This window comes from Anopheles maculipalpis, chromosome 3RL (assembly GCF_943734695.1).
Source record: "Anopheles maculipalpis chromosome 3RL, idAnoMacuDA_375_x, whole genome shotgun sequence".
Taxonomy (NCBI): Eukaryota; Metazoa; Arthropoda; class Insecta; order Diptera; family Culicidae; genus Anopheles; species Anopheles maculipalpis.
The window spans coordinates 31,667,989-31,684,758 of NC_064872.1; the positions used below are offsets into that span (position 1 = coordinate 31,667,989).

Sequence of the window (16,770 nt, forward strand, 5' to 3'; positions counted from 1 at the left end):
TCTTTGTCCGCTTATGTTTGATTTTTGACTGATCGATTGTTCCCTAACTGATCCCAGGGCAGGCTCGTCCTGCCCTTTTCTGGTCCTTCTTTTCTTTCCTTTTCTTCTTGGCGCCTCCTAACTGACAGGGCGTTGGGAACCTTGCAAAGTTTCCAACAAGATGAGTAGACAAACATATGAAAATTGGAGATCCAACTGTGTAAGAAGAATGAAATGCTTTGATAAGAGTATAGTGAAAAATGAACGTAGACTGTTGCGAAAAGAATTGTGAATCATTCAGTGTAAATCCGGGGTTCAAATCCCATCCGGACCCGTAGTGAGGTCTGACTAACCAACTACGTGGTTATCGGCTGTCTAGTAAGCCATTTCGATGGCCGGCATGACCTTCGAGAATAAGAAAAAGAAGTGTAAAAGGCGACTAAAGAATGCACACAATTAAGGGAAGTAGAAAAAGTACTACAAATACCATATATTTGTCAAGAAGATATAAAAAAAAAACTATCAATTTAGTAAGCTTACCTAAACTATGTTAATTACATTTCATGCACTGTGACTGCAAAACAAGAACAGCAAAAAAAAAACACACACACAAACAATTGTTTGTTCCCTTTGTAAAGAGAACCAACCAGACCAGTCACGACGGTGCTCCACACAAAAAGGACTGTAGAAAGCAAAGGGATAATCAGCCCCTTCCGTTTTGTGCATCGGTAAAACTTTGTCACCAGCCCATGCTCATACACACTACCGGAAAAGTGGGTCGGCTTTTGTTAAGTTTTATTTAATTAATCCCTCCGCCCCAAAAGGCGGTGCTGCGGTTCCTGGTGGGACGATTCGGTTCCTGGTGGGTTGAAATGTATGATGAAAACAGAAACGTATAAAACCGGGGAAACAACGTTTAACCATAATCTCGCTTATTCTCGCAAATGCTGTGAATGACTCTCCGGAGCATATTTGGACCGTTTAATTGCACTCTTATTTTAATCCTTCGGTCAAGGTGGTTATTACGGGATACGTTTTGCGGTCACTTGATTCGTATTGTACGAAAAAAATGGCATCGGTTTACACATCGTTTGGTAGCGTGTTACGTTATCCGGCCTGAGCTTTAGTCAGCGTTTTACTTACCGATACCATCGATGGATGCAAATGGTTTGATGAAGAGGTTACCCGGTTAGAACAGTTTTCAATGTATAAAATATGTTTGCCTATAGTGAACTGGAAGCCAGTCGAAGATGTATTACATTTCTTTTGGAGTTTAACTAGAGCGCACACTGGATGTCGTTTGTCAGCTTGTCTTCCTTCATTCGACAGCAATGTAGTGGCAAGCTGGTGGAGAAAGTCGCTGGCGGAAGCGCAATTACGTGCCCGCACCTGGGCGCCGATGTGTCTGACACCTGGTGTGGAGCAACTTTTCAGCATAAATAAAATAGCGAAAGCAACCCAACGTGGCAGGCACGCCGTTCGCCTGTTCCAGTTCATCTCGGGACGGGAGCATCCATAAATCGAAATTTATTGGTATCATTAGCGCCACCAGTCAACGCTGACAGTTTTGATAAATTGTTTCCATATATATGCAAAAAAAAAACCTTGCTACCAGGCTAGGTGGGGGACATCGGAGGGTGATGGGCCGGGGGCACATCATCATCTTCAACACTTTCTGGAGTCGATCGGATACTACCGATGCGCTCGGTCGAAGGTGTGCATCGGTTGGGAAGCGTTTGTTGATGCATTTGTTGTTCCGCGGTCTCGCAACACTGCTACGAGAGATCAACATTTTATGACTAAAAAGTATGAATAAATTGTGCTTGGCATAGGAATGGGTGGCACTGGGCAGGGTTGGTTCATGGCGCAATACTTGGCAGCGTTTGAGAGAGAAAAAATTTTTATTTCCAGCCAGCGAAACAGTGAACTATCTTCCGTTGTTCGATCCTTACTGCTGCTGTTTGGCTGTGCGGCAAAGTCGAAGGAGTTGCTTATTTATCTGCAGTATGTTCCATTTCCGTTTGCCGATAATGATTTATAAGGAAAGTTAAGCATGCTGTCGCTCAGCTATAAATACGGGAAAAGCAATGGCGTGTTGTTGCTGTTTTCTTTCTTCCCCGGCGATGATCAAAGATGCAACTGCATTGGAGGATTATGATGGTGCATTGGATTAAGTAGTAGCAAGGAATGCTATTAAAATAGATAAATAATGGGTGAGTGAAATTGTGTACAAAATGAATGGGTGTGTACAAAATCAGAAGTACTTTTGCAATATTGCTTGACGCTTCGTTTAGATCGATGGTAGATGTGGTTACAGAATGTTTGAAGAATTGAAGGCTTTCACAGCTGTTATAGTTATTGCCTATTCATGTCTTTAGGAGGTGTGTATTAATTCTTTATCTGAGCATAGTACTATATAAATGTGAGAATCAGTTAAACATCAAAAGAAGAAGATGGGTGGCTTTCGTTTAGTTCACTTTATTTATTCTCCAATTCGCACGTCCTTCACCTTCGACATTTCGCGTTCAACTGACCTCTCGACCCAGCAGCGCGCGCCGCTTAAATACCCCCCTTCGCTCACTCGGCGCTCGCCACGATATCGCTATCTCGTTTCCCTACTTCACACGGCCTTTCCTCGACCGATCCTTTCGCCCCGAAGGATCCTCACCGCAATAACGGTGACACCGTCGACGTCACTTTTGGCCCTTCGCCATTGATCTTTTCTACGTCATAGCGATCATGTGGACGAACACTGGTTACCTTATATGGTCCAAGGTACTCAGCTGCGTACTTCCTTCCAGGCCCGAACTGCGTCCGCTTAATCACCACCAGGTCGCCTTCGCGGTAAGTTGTAGCCGACCGCGCTCGTAAGTCGTACGATCTCCGTTGTTCTTCTTGGGCTTTCTCGATAGAAACCCTGGCACCAGCTCGAGTCTGCTCTCGTTGATCGTGATGTTGGGCCACTCGAATTTCTTCCATCAGCTCACCTAGTCGTAAATCTCCTTCGTGTCTCATCGGTACCCCAAACATCGCTTCAAAAGGAGTAACACCGATGCTCTGATGTGGGCTCGAATTAATCCACCGCTGAATATTGGCAACGTGCTTATACCACTTTGCAGGATCGTTTACACCCATCTTTCGCAACATAGCAATAATCACTTGATTTACCCTCTCTACCTGCCCGTTCCCGCGCGGAACACCTGTCGTAACTTCCACACGCTCGATATCCTGATCCTCACAATACCGCTTAAAATCGTTTGACGTAAACGCAGCCCCTTTATCGCTAATAATACGCCTTGGATTACCAAATACCTCGCTCTGTGTTGCTAATCGCTGAATTACTTCAAATGAATTCGTCGTTTTAGTAGGATATATCCAAGTGTACTTACTAAACGCATCAACTACTACAAACAAATATTTATACCTTTTCTCCGTAATGTCCATTGGACCCAAATGGTCTACGTGATACGTGTCTAACGGAACGTCACCTTTCGCGATTGGGTATAATAAACCGTCAACTTTTCCCCTTTTACGCTCTGCGAGGATACATTTCACACAACACTCAATCGTTTGTTTTATTTTCTCACTCGCGTTTGGAATGTAAAACTCCTGTTCGATAATACCCTCTATCTTACGAGCTCCTAAGTGACCCTTTTCGTGTATCCTACGTATCAAATCGCTTTGCATCCCCGATGGTACCACAATCACTTCCCTACCTTTCACTACTTTCATCAGCAGCCCATTGCACATGACAAAATCTTCAAAAGATTGCGTTTTTAACAATTCAATAATTGCCTTCGCACGCTCGTCACTTTGTTGCATTTTTCTGATCGCTTCTATCATAGGATCGCTTTTCACAATCATCACCGGTGCCCTGCTCAACGCATCCACATGCTTCATCGATGAACCTGGCCTATGAACCACTTCATATTCATACTCTTCGAGCATCAAAGCCCATCTCGCGATTCTTGCCGACAGTTCTTTCGATTTTAAAGTATGCCCAAACGCTGCACAATCTGTAACGATCTTAAACTTGATGCCTAAGAGATACACACGAAACTTTTCAACAGCGCGAACCACCGCTAGCACTTCCAAATGATACGCACTATAATTCTTCTCCGCGTTTGATGTTTGTTGACTCATGAAGGCAACAGGATGAAACTTGTCATCGTCACTCTTCTGCATAAGCGCAGCACCATAACCGTACTTTGACGCGTCCGTATGGAGCTCGGTTTCGGCACTTTCGTCGTAGATCTTTAACACCGGATCGGTCACCAAACACCGTTTCAACTCGTCAAAACTCGAACGCTCCTCTTCACTAAACACAAACTCAACACCTTTCTGAAGCAAACTTGTCAAAGGCTTCGAAATTGTCGCGTAACCAGCAATAAATTTTAACTCGTAAGTAATAAGTAACTCGTAAGTCCCAAAAATCTTTGCAGCTGCTTCACATTTTTCGGTTCCGGAAAAAGCTGAACCGATCGCAACTTACTCGGCGCTATGCGATAACACCCGTTGCGAATCACATACCCGAGATACTCCACTTCATCCTTTAAAAATTGCGATTTTTTCCAATTGAACTGCACACCGTTCTCACTCGCGACATTTAACAATTCCTTCAACGTTTGAAAATTACTTTCCTCATCTAATGAAGGAATTATTAAATCATCCACATACACCAACACACGCTCACTCTTGATGAATTCCCGAAACACATCCGCTACAAACCGGCTGAAACTCGCTGGACTATTGACCAACCCGAAAGGCGTTCTAAGAAACTCGTACTGGCCTGTGTGGGTAACAAAGCCTGTGTACCGCTGGCTCGACTTTTCCACAGGAACATGAAAAAACGAATTTTTCAAGTCAAGTGTGGTAAAAACTCTGGCTGACTTCAAGCGATCGATTTGATCTTCTATGTTCCTCATGGGAAAACAATCCTTAATCATTTTTCGATTAAGTTCGCGATAATCAACACAAACGCGTAAGGAACCGTCCTTTTTTCTCGCTAACGTTACCGGACTCGCAAAATCACTCTCACTTTCTCGAATTATTCCCGCGGCTAACCACTCGTCGATTGTTTTCTCCAGCACCGCCTTTTCACCCGGAGCAAAACGCCTTGGCGACGAACGCACAGGCGTCTCGTCATGCAAAATAATTTTCGTCTCAACACGACTATTCACGTTTCCCGCAGGTTTGTACCCCGAAATAACAGCCTTTACTCTTTCCGAAAATCGAGGAGACACATCCAAATTGTCTTCATTGTCACACACAATAGAAAACATTTCATCCGTTGAACCATATGGCCTGACTTTGACACCCGCCGTTGTCATCGTAACTTCAAAATAGTTCAAGGAATCTCTGCCCAATACTGCATCGTAAGACATGCTTTCATTTGGCACCACAAAAAATCGCACACCACTAAAAACGTTATCATCCACCGTAACGTCCACCGTGAACATGCCGATCGCCTTTGTTCTCATGCCACCAAAGCCCTGGAACCACATCGAAGTATCGATCAGCGGTGATCCCTCGATTCTTTTGTAACAACCTATTGTCACCAAGTTTTGGTTGCTTCCACTGTCAAACAATGCCTTGACCGATGTTTTGTTTAACACGACATCAACCATTCCCACCGATTCTTCCGTCACGTTTATTTTCGCAGGAACGACGCTTTTGTTCCGCGCACACTCGCTCGCCTTATGACCGTACTCACGACACGAGAAACATTTCGGACCACCCTGTGTCTGCGCGCACGCGCGAGCTTGGTGTCCTTTGTTTCCGCAATTGTAGCATCGCTGCTCCGCCCGTTTGTCAACGCGGCTACTGGATGACAAAACTCGTTTGTTTTCTTCTTTATCTGTCGTTTTCTTCTTTCGAGCCATTCGCACTTTTTCAAAATTGAGCAACTTTTCTTTTAACACTCGAATTGTTTGCGCCTCGTACAGCAATGATTTGAAAAAATCATCGTCGGTCACACCGTTCACGATGTACTCGCACAAGCTTGGTTCGTCTAAATCAATTTGGGCAGCAATTCGTTGCATTTCGTAAACGTACTCTCGCATCGTCTCGGCCGTTTCCTTCTTCCGATTTGCGAGAATCCGATGCACATCACTCGACCTCACAAATGGAGCAAATTCCGTGATCAGCTCTTTTTTCAATCTCGCATAAGTTTGCACATTACGCAAAGACGACACGAACTTTCTTGCGATTCCCGTCATCTTTTTACGTAACATGATTAGCTTTTGTTCGTCATTCCATCCTGCTGACTTTGATACGGAATCGAGGTGTGCCAGCCAAATACGCACATCGTGCCCATCCTCTGCTCCAAACGTCTCAATGCTATCTTCCACATCTCGAAATGCGTAAACGCGTTGCGGTCGTTTAGGCGTCGAGATTCGCACAGCAGTTTGAAAAGGGTCTTCTTCCGTTTCATCGTCATCCTCGGCAACAAAGCTATCACCTTCTTCCGGAAGATCCAGATCCGCTTTTTCCTCGGAATCATCATCGCAACTCTCGTACGGTTGGTTACCCGCGTAGTTTTCGACGTCGTCTATGGCGTTAGCTGGTTCTGCTCTGTGTCCACTCCCGGACGGACCGGCGTTGTCCCCTGACGCAACCGTCGCTCGGTATTTCACAATTCGATTCGCGATTTCCACTTTTCCTCCAGTGGTTTCTAGGCCAAGCCTCTCACACTCGCGCACCAACCCAATCTTCGTGAAATCTTCACAAAGCTCCTTGACCGTTGCCATTCTATCTCTCTCTATCTTTCACTCACAAAGCCGACACACACACTACCACACAATTTTCTCGCGGCTTCCCGCACTCACGCACAAATGTCACACTAGTTGACTCGTAAAATTCACACAGAATTTTCACAGGCAGGTTGCTGTAAAGCCTCGCTAAATTTCTTCACTCGGATTGCTTCGGAAAGCCTCGCTATCCCTCACGGATTCTCACTGGTTGCTAAAAATAAAGCCTCACTAATTGCTTCACAAGCCTCACTGATTCGCACGGATTGCTACGAAAGCCTCACTGTTCATCTCTTTCACAAAACGTCTCACTATTTGCCTTCATAAAAAAGCCTCACAGTTTTTTGCTATTTAATCACAAAATAGCCTCACGAAACATCACACTATATCGCACCGATTGCTTTCATCGCAAAAGCCTCACTCGTTTGGGAAAACAGTATCCCGGTTGAGCCCCCATGTGAGAATCAGTTAAACATCAAAAGAAGAAGATGGGTGGCTTTCGTTTAGTTCACTTTATTTATTCTCCAATTCGCACGTCCTTCACCTTCGACATTTCGCGTTCAACTGACCTCTCGACCCAGCAGCGCGCGCCGCTTAAATACCCCCCTTCGCTCACTCGGCGCTCGCCACGATATCGCTATCTCGTTTCCCTACTTCACATAAATATATCCCATCTAATGTACTAGAAGAATAGCTTGTAAACATGTTAAACACATTCTTTGCCCAATTCGAGCTCGTTTAAAATTGACTTAACCTTTGAATTTCGAGATTTTTTCTCAAATTTTATAAGCTCGCAGAAGCCTTGAAGGCTTCTGGTTCAACATAACAGGGAGGCGTAGCAGCGCCGCTCGTGTACAATGGGTCAATTAATTATTGGATTGTTGATCGCGGCATTTAGTATTTTGTTTGTTTTGTGGGTATTTTTCAGTATAAATTATTTTATTTTTTTATGAATATATTAGAAATATTAGATATACTTTGACTGGATGTTTAAATATTTGTTTTCTCCAAATGTGTTTACTTCCAGCTAAAATCTGTTTTAGTGCTTAATGAAGCACCAGGCGCCTCCATTAAAACTTTTATTTTAAAATTAGGTACGTCAGCTGAAAAATCTGGAAAGATTCGAACAATCATATAGAAGTTATGGAGCGAATGCAAGTCTCAGGGATGTTATTTATCGTAGGCGATTCGTCATGGTCTTTCGCATCTTTCGAATGTAGGCGTGCGAATCCGGAGTCTAAAATTAAAGGCGAGTTAAATTATAATAACGTCCGTTTGGTAAAGCAGTCGGCATAATAGTGAGCCTAAAGTCATCGAAGCCTTCTCGAAGAAGCGGGGAGCAAAACCACATATGAAGTTGACATGTGGTTTGAAAGCAGTTAACAACATTCTAAGGCAGGGTCCTTCGGCACGTTTAACTTTTGCGTTCTGAAACATCGATTGTTTCGAGAGCCAACCTTAAATGAGGCCTCAGATTATAATGAAATGTAGCAATGCGGCAAAATCCTTACTTTATCCCTTGTCAATCGGTGATAGCCAAATCGTTTCGTAGAATTTTCAACCATGCTTTTCATACACCTTCTTAACAATGCAATAAAAACGATTTGTAATTTATGACTGATGCACAGTAAATTTACTTTCTGAAAAAAGAAAAAAAAACAACTTGCTTTAAAGGGAAACGTGTACAAAATATTGTTTTCAATGCTCTACGCATTATCTTTTTACTAATTATCAACTAGATCAACGATAAAATGTGACAGAGAAACTGTTGCGAGCAACGGCTCAAACAAATTTTGCTGAACGCTTTTTGCGCCTTGCCGTAGGAGGGCGCTAAAAGGCCTTTAATGTTTTTCTTTCGGCTTAGGGCACGAAGATTGGAAACGGCGTGAGTGCCTAGGATAAAAGTGCGAGGAGATAGGGCACAGGCAAAGGTACTCTTTAGCCAATAACGGGGAAAAGGACAGAAGATTTTTTAACGCTACATGCAAACCCAACGTAAATCGAGTAGCTAAAATAGGCATAATTGAAACGATTCGACCGCGCTATCTAAAAGTACCACGAGCTAGGAACGATTTAATGTGTCACGGTTATGTGTTTAAGAAACGTTGTAAAATTGTCTGTTCAAAAACCTGTTTTGTGTTCGCTACCGAAAAAAGAGCAAGCTGCAAAACGCAGCCCTTTTACTTCTCCAGAGGTATTGTGTCAAATCGGAAAACGTTCAAATGTTCTGTGTTATTCTACCTTGTTTTATATTAAAGTATCATCAAAATATTCTAACATTTGAAACATGGCGATTCAAATGTTGTCTCTTAAGAAGATTTGATACGACGAAACTGTTGTTTAAATAGCTTTACATTTTTTTTGTAAATTTTATCAATTTATTCAATTCTTAATCTAATGGGTTTAGCAAACAACTCCTTGTAGGATGACTCAATTATTAATGTTGTGTTTGGAAGCCTGATGATAACTTACTTTGTGACTACAGTTGGGTTTCTGTGCTATTTTTTATTCTGCTTTAGTAAATAGTCATAACACAGTAACAAAAAAAATTGATAAAATGTTGCATTTCTACGAAAAACAGCTAATTAAAGTACATTCCATTACTTCATCGAACAATCGCGAGAAAAAAGGAATGTTGATTACACACACCTGCGTAAAAGAAAATGGATAGTTATTCGAACTCAATTAAAAGCCATGATGAGACATAAATTAAACTCACTGTCACTGACCCGTTTGAACGAGGCGGGAAGCAAAAACAACAGCGCAATATCACTTCGCAAAAAAAGCACCTCATTCCATCCACCGGAGTACAAGTTTCGGGTGAACTTTCTTATTAAAAATGTTTAAATGTTTTCGTACGATGGAAGTGCAACGTATCGCGAATGTATCTTCCTACCTCCATCCCACCAACCGGTGGCAACACACACACACATTCGGCCAGTTTTTGTACAAATGGAAACAAAAATCATTACTGAACAATTGAATTTTCAGTTCTGTGTACGTGTGCTGAGCGTGTGATTGTCGAAAAGTCCGAGAGAGGTGCAGAAGGTTGCGAAAAAGTTGTTTTCGCTAAGTTCTCCTCCCACCCTCACAGTGCCCGGCCGTATGTCACGAGGCTAAAAGCATATTACTTACAAAATTAGTCTCTTGACTCACTTTTTACATTACTTTTCATTTAAACTTTTTTTTTCCTCCTCCCCGGGTTCTCTGTTTGAGGCCAACGGGATAAGGGGCGATGATAAGCGATGGCAGGGCGAAAAGGTGACACTCCAGCAGTGTGTTTGTTTGGCGCCTTTTCCACCCAACACCTCGCAGCACAAAGGCAAGTGCCAATAAGACTTTCATCGATAGCATTTGGCAACGTTCGACTTCTGTTTGCACACGAATCAAAGTAGCCAGGCTGCGTGTCGGGCTGTCTTCTTCTGCCGCTGGGTGGTGGTCGTCTTTTGCTGGCAACTTTTGGTCACATTCACTTAGTAGCATCACCCGGCGTAGTGGTCGTGGCAAACGCTGATCGTAAGAAACTTTTTCATTTAATTTTTTTACTTTTCTCACCAACCTCTCTAACGCTCACGTCTTCTCACTCTCGCTCTTGGTAGCTGTAGCTTTTCTTCGGCTCGAAATTTTCCTACGGTTTCTTCGACCGAGAAATCCTACATCCCGTGCTGTCTTGCTTTGCTTCTCAGGCCCACTGATCTGTTGGATCGTTTTCTTTTCTTTCCATTCTTTAATTTGACTTTCTTCTCCCGGCACCTTGATGAAATTGAAAGCTTCATTCGTTGACAGCACCGAAAGAAAAAAGTTGAAAACGGGAAAATGTGAAACACCTCCGGAAAGGTGCTTCGTTTCTCATAATAATCCCATCTCCCGGTAGATCCCTTTTCCTGTCCTATACCGTTCGCCGAGGTCAGGACGGAAAACTTCATTTTGCGCTACCGAATGTGGTGAAACTGAAAATTGTCGTATCCTCGGGCATTTCCTCGCAAGTTCCTGCCTGCCATCTCGTAAGTTCTGCTTGCTAAATGTTCAATCTTTGTAGTGCACATGAAGTTATTTCACCCGATCCCACCTGTTTACGGAAGGCACAGGAATAGATGGAAGAGTTTTTGGGAAAGATGTTTGGATAGTAAAAGTGTAAAAAGGGATAGAAAGGATATTTTTCGTGTACACAGGTTTCGGTAGCAACCGGCCACAAGTCACCTCAAGGGAATCGGATTTTGTACCGTTTACCCGTGGCAGCCTCCGTCTCGGTCAGGTGTGTTCGTGTGTGTTTAGCTGTCGATTTTTGGGATCCTCCTTTTCCGCCGAACGGTCGGTGCGCTAAATTGTTGATCATAAACTTCCACCCACAAAAAGGAAGGGGTCAAATCGGGGACGGTAGAGGAAGGATACGGCCGCTACAACAAGCCACAAGCAGGAATCTTTTCGGTGATAAAACTGGACCATGGTTGTTACATGGCTTCGCTTTTGGGGTGCTGCAGTGGTAGCAATAAAGCACTGACCGCAATGAGCACTCGCCGGATGCTTTGGGAAATGGGTATATTTGTATGAGCAGTACTTGCATCCACCCCCACGACGGGGAAATGGTGGGGCAGATTGAGGGATTCCGCAACATGCTTAGTTGTAAAACTGCTGGTCGCTGTAAAAGCACTATTTACGAGCTTGTTGTGTGAAAGTTTCTGTTTTCGGCTGGGAACTACCTCTCTATCTCCAGCTTGCTAAATCCCCCGTTGGCGAGAGCGGTAAAGGCAGCTGTACTTTTCTTTGATGGATGCAACATTTCGCCAACCGGAAGTGGTGGAACGGTCAACTTTTTTGGAAAGTGTTGTGGGAAAATCTTTTCCCCTGCTTAGTGTTTAATTTGATTAGCAAAAGTGAAGTTTTTTTTTTTTTTTTGTTGTGAAAAGTTCGTGATGGCAGAATAATCGGATCTCGTTTGTTCGCTCGTATTCCTCAGGGACGGAGTGTTGTTCAAAGGAATTTGAGTTGATGGTGATGGTTGAGAGTAGCTGTTTTTTATTTCATTTAAAAGATTAAATAAAAGCTTTTCACGTATCGTTGAATTGTGAAAGAATTTAAGCAGTTTACATGTTGCTTCATGTACTTAAGCCATTCGGAGTATTGCGTGTTGAGATTGATTAATATGGAACAGCATGATCCACGTATACACTCAATCAACTATATGTTTATTCGTTTATATGTATGAGAATCATCTTGTTGTAACGATACGGTGACGTGTCGTCCATACATAATACATAAGTTATCAGCAGTTTTACTTAAATTGAATACGCTGGAAACGAAAAAGCCGATCAATTTGCCAACAATGGTCGACTCCGCCCTAATGAACCACACAACACCCTTTCACGCCGTGATGCCATCCGCTTCACCAACACCATCATCTCCCAACACTGGAACTCCACATGGCACAACGTAGACCTCAGCAACAAACTCCGTCCTATCAAGCAAAACACCGCTTCATGGGAAGATACCGAATCCAGCCACATCTAACGAGTCCTTTCCCGCCTTCGTATGGGTCGTACCCGCCTTACACACGTACGTAGACGGCCTAGAAAAATCTAGTAATCCACTCTGCAGCTTCTGTGGTGTTGACATCACCGTCCGCCACATCCTCACTGATTGCCATGGATACAAAACAAACCAAGCCACCTGCCAACTAGACACCGATTACACGACTATTCTATCACCCGACAAACTTCATCAGAACCGCTTTAGTAAGATTTTTACAAATCAGTAATTTATATAGAGCAATTTAAACAATAGTTTTAACTAATCCATTAGCATATGCCATAATCGCAATAGTTTTCCATAATATTTAAACCACACCTGCAATAGTTTTGTATTACATTATAACTCTTATTTATACAGTAGTGAGGCGAATGTAGTATCAAAGAGTCAAAGCCTCTATAAATAAACGAAGAAAATAAGATTAAAAAAAACGCTGGAAATTTATTGCTGGAGTTGCTGTAAATAAATAGCAATTTAGCAAGTAGACACACGAATATTTTAAAATTTATCTTCCTCTGCTCCTTGGTTTGCTTAAAAATTTCGTGCCGATATCACTCGCTGGCGAACATTTTGGAACAGAGAACAGCATTGGCTTCACTTTGTACACGCATCGTATCCTGCTGCATTGGGATGCCTTTAGCGCCATCAAGCAGCTCAGTTATATTGTGGTTAACTCTCGTTGCTCACAAAAATTGGCAGAGAATAAGGTTAAGCGCTAATTGCTCGAGAATTGGCAAGAATTTTATATCAGGTGTTGGTGGCTCATCTCAAACCTATTGGGTTAAAGGCAGGTTTGTAAAACAGGTTGAAAAAGAAACAATTTGGTAATAAACAATTATGAAGATGGACAGATGTATGTAAAATTTCAGAAAAAGGAAATTAGAAATCCCAAGATAGAAAATGATGGACAATCGAAAACGTAAAAATTATGCATGTTAGTATGCAACCCGAATGCGTGATCGTGTGTGTGTTTGCGATACGTCAAACCAAATAAGCTTGCACGATCTTATTACAGTATAAAAGATTTACTACTGTGCCCGAAAAATTAATAAACTTTGCGTTTTTTTAAAGGCTAAATAAAGATCATCACCTTCGAAGTGGTCCCTTTCCGATGCAATGCACCTCTTCTTCCGCTCCTAGAAGCAGGTGGAAAACGCGGATGCTGGGATGTCCTTTAGTTCCGCCGTCGCTGCTGCTTCTATCTCCTCGATAGTGTCAAAACGGTGTCCACAAAGAGGCCATTTTAGCTTGTTAAACAGCCAGAAGTCGACTGGTGCAAAATCTGGCGAAAACGGTGGTTGTGGAACAATATGATTGCCTGTTGTTGTGAAAAACTCCCTCAAAATGATGGCCGTATGGGAGGGCGCATTTTCGTGGTGCAAAAACCAGCTGTTGCTTTTCCACAAATCCGGCCGCTTTCGCCGGATGGTGGTTCAATCGACGATTGTTAACCAACAAATCCTTGATATGGACGACTTGGGCGTCGTCGGTCGAGGTGGATGCTCTCCCCGGACGGTCCTCGTTTTCGACCTTCGCACGGCCATTCTTGCAATTTGTACACATTTTTCTTCGGCATAGAATCTTTCCCGAAGGCTTTTCGTAATGTAATCATTTCATTGCGCAAATAAAATTTGATATATGCGCACTGCTCCACAAACTTGGACATGGTCAATATGGAGTAAAACTCTTGGCTAAGCTCCGAAAAGAAATTGTCTTTCCTAGACGGGTTGATGTTGTGATTTGTAACGTGGCAGAACTGTCAAAAACATACATATTAACGGTCGAAAAATAAAAACGAGGGGCTTCTTTTGGTGAGCAAAATTTGACATCCAATGTCACCTTACTTTTCAGACACAGTAGTATAGCAAACTGAGGATTCACCCTTATTAGAATAGTATGAAATGCCTAGTAGGCAATTTTTTAGATTTTGGTTTATCCGCGATTTAAGAAGAATCTGGAGCAGTGTGATGAATTTTCCGTTATGTTCTGTTTGATTTTCTTCCATTAAAAGCAGCTTCAGCTGCTGAAGCTGGATAAATAAATCGAAAGAATGTATTTAAGCGCTACGAAAGATTGTTTTGAGCGGGAATCAACGTACAGCATTTAGAACTTTTTGCATTGAGAGCTATGTTGCATGATGGCACTTAACATATTTCTAGAAGTATTAATTTTGTTGGTTGGTGACTTTATTAATCATCTACAATTCTAATTCTGGGCAACCCGGTGGTGTAGGTGACATCTTCACCGGACTTCAAACGGCAAGATTGGGGTTCATATCTCATCCGGATCTTCCCCCATTAGTGAGGACTGACCATCCAACTACGTGGTATCAGTCTAGTCTAGTAAGCCATTCGATGGCCGGTGTGACTTTAGGGACTTCATTGTAGCATATTCTTTCGTAAAGTTCCTTTTTTGATAAAGAAATATAAAATATAACAACTTCTACATACTTGGCATTTTTTCTTCAGTTTCGGAAGATTAAAACAATTTAATATAATGGATTGTTCACGAAACAACTTTGCAGCACTTTTATTATAAAAACATGCAAAACAGCAAGCAAATTGCCTTACTGCACTGGGACTATTAATTTCTCAGCTCTGTACAGCGCTTCGATATGAAACCACAACCAAATGGTGGATTGAAATAAACAATTTTCCACCCAAAAACCGCACTAACCAATCGTAAAAAAAGAATTTTCAAAAATAAAACACAGACAAAAAAGATGGCGTCTGCGGCCAAGTGTCAGTGTCCGCGTGTGGATCGGTAGACAACGCACGGGCAAAGAATGGGAAAGAATGAAGCAAAAGCCGTGAAAAAAAAAACTCCTAAAGTCGACCCCAAACCGGTCGAGTTTCCGGTTTGCCGGGGTTGAGGGACTTTATTTATCGACAGATATTGGGCAAAGTTTTCGTGATTTACGATGGAAAGTTTCGATTTTGGTACGCTTTCGTTAGTTTCGCTCTCGCCGGTCACCATTCACTGGACCCGGGGAGGGCTCTCACTCTCTCTCTCTCTTCTTGAAGTCTTTCCGGTTGAAGCGAAACAGCACGATGTGTTTGTAAAAGTGAGGCTGGAAAACTCGCTCTAATGTGTCGGTGTCATCGCTAGCGTAAAAAAGCTGGCGTTCCGAACCGGGTGGGAATGTTAAATCGAGCCCAAAACTTTAGCCCGGCCGCGTGTTCGTTAGTTTGGTTTAGCAAAAAACAACGCCAAAACCGAATGTTTTCGTTCCGATCGCTTGCGTCTGCGGATTGGGGTTCGGTGGCGTTGGGTGATAATTGAAATTCAGATCAGTGAGCGTGGTTTGTTTCTAATTTCCACTGCCGATTAGAGGTGGATTGTTTGTGCAGCGCTAGACACTGACCTTGCGCCTCTTGCTGGGTCGATCCATGAGCCATGAGTCAACTGGATCTGTTACACGGCTAAAGGGAGTGCTATCGGAGGGACAGGGTAATGTAAAAAAATGAATCGAAATTTACAGCTACCGACCATGGTCGACGACTGTTTGAGTGAGCGGTAATGTCACTCGCTTAATTGGATTGGAACTTTTTCGGTGGCAGACGGTTTGCTGATGTGGTAATGATACTGTATTTCTAAGGGGATTTTGGGAGGGGAGAAGAGGATGGCAGAACTGGAGGCTAGGAAGGATGACTGCAGACAAATTACATTTTTCGCTGGAAAACATTTGTGTTTGCGGTGGTGTACATATTTGTTCAAAATCTCATTATAACTCAGCAAATATGCGCCGGATTTGAATGTTTCGAAAAGATTGAAGCTTATTTAGGCTTTTCGCTTAGTTCTCAACATAAAAAACAATCATTTTTTTACAACAATACGTAAAAATTGCTCTATTTACTAATTACTACGAAATACCTTATACTTTTTCAGTGTAAAACGTAAATTGCAAATATGTTTTAATTTTTTTACGAATATAACAAAAAAAGAAGTTAATCAACTTTTCAATACGCCCAAATTAAAGAATCTCCTCAAAGGTACTTACTATTAATCTCATTTAAGAAAGAAAATAAACGCAAAAAGAAGAATTAATTACATAAATTAATTGTAAAAGTAAATGCGTGCCCTGACTATTGTGAAACTGTAACAATGTGCTTAATTGTCATCGACCGTGGACGTGACGGTCCGCAAGCCCATCATGTGTGTTTAATTTTTATTTTGTTACCATCACTCAACAAGTATTCGGTGAGCAAAAACTACAACCGACCAGTCTACTAGCAGTTTATTTCCGACACGCGGCGCTACCATCGGTTGACGTCAGGCAGGCATTATCAAATCTTCGTCTCCATACAATCCGTCGGGCGGCAGAAAATTGCAGTGCACTAAACCTGACCGTTAGCATACGGTGTGGCATGTGTTGTGCATCGAACGCGAAATGAAGCACGCCGACAGGTCCCGGTTGACGTTGGCAATTAAAGGTCATTGTAATGTTAAGCGTTTGCTGCACCAGCTCCGTCCGGTGGGCACGGCAGGCTTACGGAGCAAAATGACAGCCTCAGAC

The 16,770-nt window shown here is 42.6% G+C and overlaps 1 protein-coding gene across 1 annotated transcript in view; it reads left to right on the top strand.

The window, feature by feature from the left end:
- Positions 1-9,536: 9,536 nt before the first annotated feature.
- LOC126565466 (uncharacterized) overlaps positions 9,537-16,770 on the top strand; it is a 117,563-nt gene continuing 110,329 nt past the window's right edge. Inside the window, exon 1 of the mRNA XM_050222648.1 lies at positions 9,537-9,541. The gene's annotated coding sequence lies outside the window, so the exon portion shown is untranslated. The remainder of the gene's footprint in view (positions 9,542-16,770) is intronic.